A 6,153-nucleotide genomic window follows, 5' to 3' on the forward strand; every position below is an offset into this window, starting at 1 on the left:
TGACTGGTTCTACTAGCTGTCCCCTCGGAGCTGGTGTTCTCTTCACTCTACCCCAAGCCTCAGAGAGAAGCATGTCTTCCTGAACTCTGTCCAAACCAGGACAAGAATAATTACTAAACAAGTCCATCAACGTGCGTCAGGCCCTGGGCTAGGCTCTTCCCACAGCTGGGTCATTAATGCGTCACAGCAATCTGGGAGACCTGCCGTCAAACCCCCCTTTGTGAGCCTCAAGGCCCCCTGATGCTCCCAGGCAATCAGGGATCCCCCCCCACCTCATTCCTGGGAAAAGTTGGAATTAATCTACCGTGACTATTAAGCAAGCTACACTGGGATCTATACTCCCTTCTCAGATGATAAATTATCCATCCATAGGGCAATAAAGGAAGGGAATATGAGGCATTTGCAGAATTCCTGTAAGAAGTCTGCTCTGCCCAGACACTGAGCTCACTATGTGAATCTCCCAGTGGAGAACACAGCAGGACCTGCCGTGAAGTCCCACCCTCTTATGAGATCTCAGATTTAGGATTGGTCACTACAGCTGCCCATCATTTTTACACCAGGAGAGGTTATAAAAGGTCTCTTAGCTCCTCCCCCTTGGCAGGAGTTGCTCTATTGGACCTACAAAACTTGGCTGGAGGACTTGATCAAGACTTTCTCTTTGCCAATGAGACCAAGGGGGGCTCTACAAGCTTGGGGCTCCTGGGTGACCCAGCCAATCCCTTCACTACTTCATTTTCAGGCCTGTCTTTCCTCTGTTATAGGCGTTGCTGAGACCAGGCATCATGGAAAGGTGGTACAGTGTAGTGATTATCAGCTTGGCTCCAAGGCTCGTGCCTGGGTTCAAACCCTGGCACCTCCTAGCTGGGTAGCCAATGAAGCAAGAAAAGCCCCGTTTTGCCCAAGAGCAGCAAGGCCAGACTGGCTAGAGATGAGGACGGCAGAGGCCAGTAGAACCCTGAGGCCAGCCTAAGGAGTCTGGATTTAATGGTGCTGGGAAGACATTTGAAAATTTAATACTGTAATAAACGATAGCCATGAATAGTATTATGATTTGGTGAAACCAGAGCAGGTGTGTGAAACCAGAGCCAGTTCCCAGAGGGCCAAATGTACTAATGGAGAAGAGATCATTTTACATGGTAAAAGGATGAATACTTTTCATTTTTATGATGATAAATTCATTTTAATGTGCATTATAAAAATATATATAACTAGCCCATGAAGTCTGTGATTTTCCATTTGGGGAGTAATATAAAGTCTCATTTTAAAACAGGTGCATTTGGGCTTCCCTGGTGGCGCAGTGGTTGAGAGTCCGCCTGCTGATGTAGGGAACGCGGGTTCGTGCCCCGGTCCGGGAGGATCCCACATGCCGCGGAGCGCCTGGGCCCGTGGGCCATGGCCTCTGGGCCTGCGCGTCCGGAGCCTGTGCTCCGCGACGGGAGAGGCCGCAGCGGTGAGAGGCCCGCGTACCGCAAAAAAAAAAAAAAAAAAAATGTAAAACAGGTGCATTTAACTAAAAAAGCAGTAAGTCGATTTAAAGAAAACTATCAAGGCAGCCACAGCCCAGGAGGCAGGCAGATGTGGCAGACAGCCGTGGAGGCGGTGTGGGCGTCACCGGTTTGGGAATGCTGGCGCATGGGAAATCCCACCGCGGTGTGTGGCCTCAGGCTCGGCACTTGATCTCTCTGAGCTGTTCTTCCCACATCCGCAAAATGGAGGCAGAAGCTCCACCTCAGTGAAGATGAAATGAGGTCATGTGCACACGCATCTTGTTTGTTTCCTCCCTTTCCGGCCCACCCTGCTCCCCCATCTCAACCACATCCAGGCTTCTGGGAGGAGGCAGAGCTGGGATTTGAACTCTGATCTGTCTGATGCTGAGTCCTGGGGCACGCCTCTAGGAGGGGAGGGGCCCGTGACTGCAAGGGGCAGCCGCTTTGTGGGCAGGTGACATCCTGCCCACAAAGCACTGTCTCCCTCCCAGAAGCACCAGGGTTCTGAGGGATCTTCTGTTCCTCACTGGGTGGCCAGCCTCCAGCGCACGCTGGTCCCTGCGGGCTGGAGCCTGACCCTCTTTATTTTCACCCCCTCTAACTTCCTAGGGAAAGGATAGCTGTTATCCCAGATGCGAGGTCCCTTGGCCGAGATCGCCGTGGTAGGCAGAATAAAGGCCGTCCCGGGAACTCCCTGGCGGTCCAGTAGTTAGGACTCTGAGCTTCCACTGCAGGGGGCACGGGTTCGATCCCTGGTCAGGGAACTAAGATCCCGCATGCCACATGGCGCTGCAAAAAAAAAAAAAAGGCCCTCCAAGTGTCACATCCTAATCCCCAGAATCGGCAAATATATGTTACCCTACAGGGCAAAGGGAACTGGCAGATATGATTAAGTTAGGGATCTTGAGATTATCTTGGATTATCCACATGGGCCCAATGTAATCAAAAGAGACCCCATTAGTGAAAGAGGGAGGTAGAAATGTCAGAGTCAGACAGAGACTGCAAGATGCTACACTGCTGGCTCTGAAGATGGAAGAAGGGGCCACAAGCCAAGGAATGCAGACAGTTTCTAGGAGCTGGAAGAGGCAAGGGAACAGATTGCCCCTATCCAGAAGGAATGCAACCCTTGATCTTAGTCCAGTGACATCCGTTTCGGACTTCTGACCTCCAGAACTGTAAGATAATAAATGTGTGTTGTTTTAAGCCACTGCATTTATGCTAATTTGTTATAGCAGCAACAGGAAGCTCATACAGCTACTCAGCAGAGTCCACAGTAGAACCTGGGAGACTCTGACCTTGGAGTCTCAGCACACTCCATGGAAGCCCCAGTCCCCATCTTCACAAGTGCAGCCCTTGACCTCCTGCTGTGTGATCTTGGACAAGTCACGGACTTCTCTGAGCCTCAGTTTCCTCCTGCACAGTGTGGGGATAATGATAACACCCATCTCGTCATCTGTGAGGACTAAATAAGAAAATGCACATGCAGGTGGCACTGCTGTATATGCCCCTGACTCCTATTCTGCCCTTTTCCGTTACAAATGACAAGTTTTGAGCTCCTCCAGACTAGTCTTTAAACTATCTTTGTTCACTGGTGGAAGCTTTGAAAACTTCAGACCTTCCAAACTACTCAAAATAAGGAGGATGAAATGTTCCACATCTCCGCAGAGATGAAACTGCTTAGGAAACTGTCCTCCTAAATTCGACTTCTTTCAAAAGAGTCTTCTAAGACTCCCTGACTTCAGGGATGATTCCCATATCCTAGAAAGTCTTAATCCAGAAAAAGTCTATAATTCTGGCTGGTTGTCTTGCTTAATAATTTGCTGCCATGGTATATTCATGTTTAACAGACACCTCTGTTTCCTCAAAGGCAGAATTACTTGTGAGTTTTCTTTGTGAAGCCAGAAGAACATCTTTGGAACTTCCCTCTTCACCCACGTGCCTGGACATAAAAATAAAACCCATGACTCTATCAGGTTTCATATTTAAACAGAGTTGGGGAGGGACTTCCCTGGTGGTGCAATGGTTATGAATCCACCTGCCAATGCAGGGGACACGGGTTCGAGCCCTGGTCCGGGAGGATCTCACGTGCCACGGAGCAACTAAGCCCACGAGCCACAACTACTGAGCCTGCACTCTAGAGCCCGCGAGCGACAACTACTGAGCCTGCACTCTAGAGCCCGCGAGCCACAACTGCTGAGGCCGTGTGCCACAATTACTGAAGCCCACAGGCCTAGAGCCCGTGCTACACAAGTCAAGCCACCGCAATGAGAAGCCCGTGCACCACAACAAAGACCCAACGCAGCCAAAAATAAATATAAATAAATATTAAAATAAATTAAAAAAAAAAAAAAGAGTTGGGGAATCTTGTGTCCTTTCAATGAACCAGGCAAAGCACTTTGGAGGATCTGGCTCCCGGCAAAGACCCAGCACAGGGAGCTATTTTGATTATGATTGCTGTTATGATTATTTCTGTTATTAGCTAAGCGCTTTCCCAGCTCGTAGCTCAGCTGAGCTTCCCCCAGACCCAGCCTGGAGAGGAAGGCTGCATAAAGGTGTTGATGTGGACCTGGCAGGCCCAAGGGGACAGTGGCCTGCCACAGGACACACAGCTGGGCCACAGCAGAACCGGAAATCGGGTCCTGCTCAGGGACAGCTGCTTGGGAAGCATGTGAGTGGTGTAGCCAAGGGTAACTCCAGGGCTCTCTTCCCCGGGGGGGTCTTGGGTACCCTCTGCGGCTCGCCCAGGCCGAGGCTCAAGCTTCCTGCCAGACCACTGACCTGTAATTTCCTCCTGGTAGCCCTTACCACCTCACTTCTGCCCTTGAGATTTGGAGCTGGGACCTGCAGGGCCAAGGCCAGAGGCCTGGAAAATATGAGAAACCGCATAGGCCTCCTTCCCCTTCTCCTGCCCCCCAACTCAGCAGGCTCGCCAGGGGCTGGGGCCTGCATGTGCAACCTGAGGGCCCCTCCCTGCTCGTGTGGAAGGGAGCTAGGCCTTGACCTCAGAGGGTCAGCCTGGGCAGGACAGCCAAGGCTCCGGAGTAGGAGGCTCTAGGGTGATGGCACTGCAGTTGGAAAGGGTGCTAGCTAGAAATAGCATGAAGAGCCGTGCCAGCGCCCTCTGGCGGAACATCAGCTCTGGGCATTCACCAAAGATTCACCAGCATCTTGGACCATGGGTGCCACCGGTGCTGTCTATGGGGAAAAGAACGCTGATCCCGGAGCTGGGAACCCAACTCCCCTCCTGGCTCTAGTCCCCACCCAGCCTCTTTCTTGCTCTGAGGCTTTAGAGCGGGAACTGTCGTACTGTGTCCAGGGCTGCTATGAGGACTGGAGGGTAATCCCTGTGAAACATCTGTATCCGGCAGCACTTCCCTTCTCCCAGCTGTCAACCCCACCCTCGGAAAGAGCCTCAAAGCTCCAGGTCCCTGCAAAGCCGCACACCTGCCATTAACCCCACATTAAGAATGACCTCATTAGGGCATTTCCCCCAGATAGGGGATTTTTACTTAATCAAATAAAAACAACAACAACCAAACAACAAAAGTGATAGGCCCTGCAAAAAGCCAAGTCCCTGGAAGAGATTTCTTTAAAAAGAAAGACTGAGAACTAATATTTATGGTTCTGACCAAAGCACTACTAAGGGACTTCTAGGAAAACTATGGTTATTCTGATTAAAAAGGGACAGACTCTATAAGTACATGCTGTCTACGCGTTGTCCTAACTCTCCTATTCCTGCCAGGAATGTAGGCACAATGGCTGGAGGAGCAGCAGGCATTTTGGAAGCATGAGGACAAAAGACTAAGAATATTTGAGGAGAAAGATGGAAAGAGCCTGGGGCTCTGATGGCATCATGAAGCCTCCGTAACAGGCCTGAACCCCCTTTCTCTGGTCATCCTGTACTGTGAGAAAAAGAAACCCTACCCAGGAATTCTGACTTCATTCATCCTTTCAACAGCAGGCTTGTGTTAGGCGCCTGGGACACAACAGTGGACAAGACAGACAAGGTCCCTGCTCTCATGGGGTGAACAGTGTAGTAGGGGAGATAGTAAGTAAACAAGAACCCACATAAACAAGTTCAATAACTCAATCACTTTGTTCTGCTGCCTCTGCTACCCTGGCTTCTGGTCTCTGCTAGAGAACAGACTTGCTGTGGGACTTTGGGATAATCACTTGCCCACTCTAACCTCTGTGTCCCTGTCTGTAACATCAGGGAGTGGTCCAAAGCCACCCTCCTGAGGCCTGGCCCTCCTCGGCCAGGCCCCAGTGCCAGGCAGGTTACTTACCCTGAGAAGCTGCACGCAGAGCCTGGACACCCTCCAGGCTGTCTGGGCTGTTGCTGCCCTTGAACTTCTCGGCATTGGGTAAACAGCTGTGAGGCCCCCGGTCAGTCAGCCCAGGCCTCCTGACTGCAGCACTTTCAGAGTCTCCAGTAAATCTCAAGCAACTGCTGAAAGGTCGGCTCCCGGCCGGCTGCAACTGAAGAGCCCCATTGTGGTCAAGGCCTCTCCCTGCCAGCAGTGGGCAAGACCCTGGTCATGTCGGAAAGCCAGGCCAGAGGGGGCCAGGCTGTACTCTGCAGCCACCACTGCTGCTGTCCCAGGCCACCATCCCTGCTCTGGGGAACCCCTGCCCAGGTGAGCCTCTGAGCCTCAGCCCCACCCAC

The sequence above is a fragment of the Pseudorca crassidens genome, chromosome 2 (assembly GCF_039906515.1).
Source record: "Pseudorca crassidens isolate mPseCra1 chromosome 2, mPseCra1.hap1, whole genome shotgun sequence".
Taxonomy (NCBI): Eukaryota; Metazoa; Chordata; class Mammalia; order Artiodactyla; family Delphinidae; genus Pseudorca; species Pseudorca crassidens.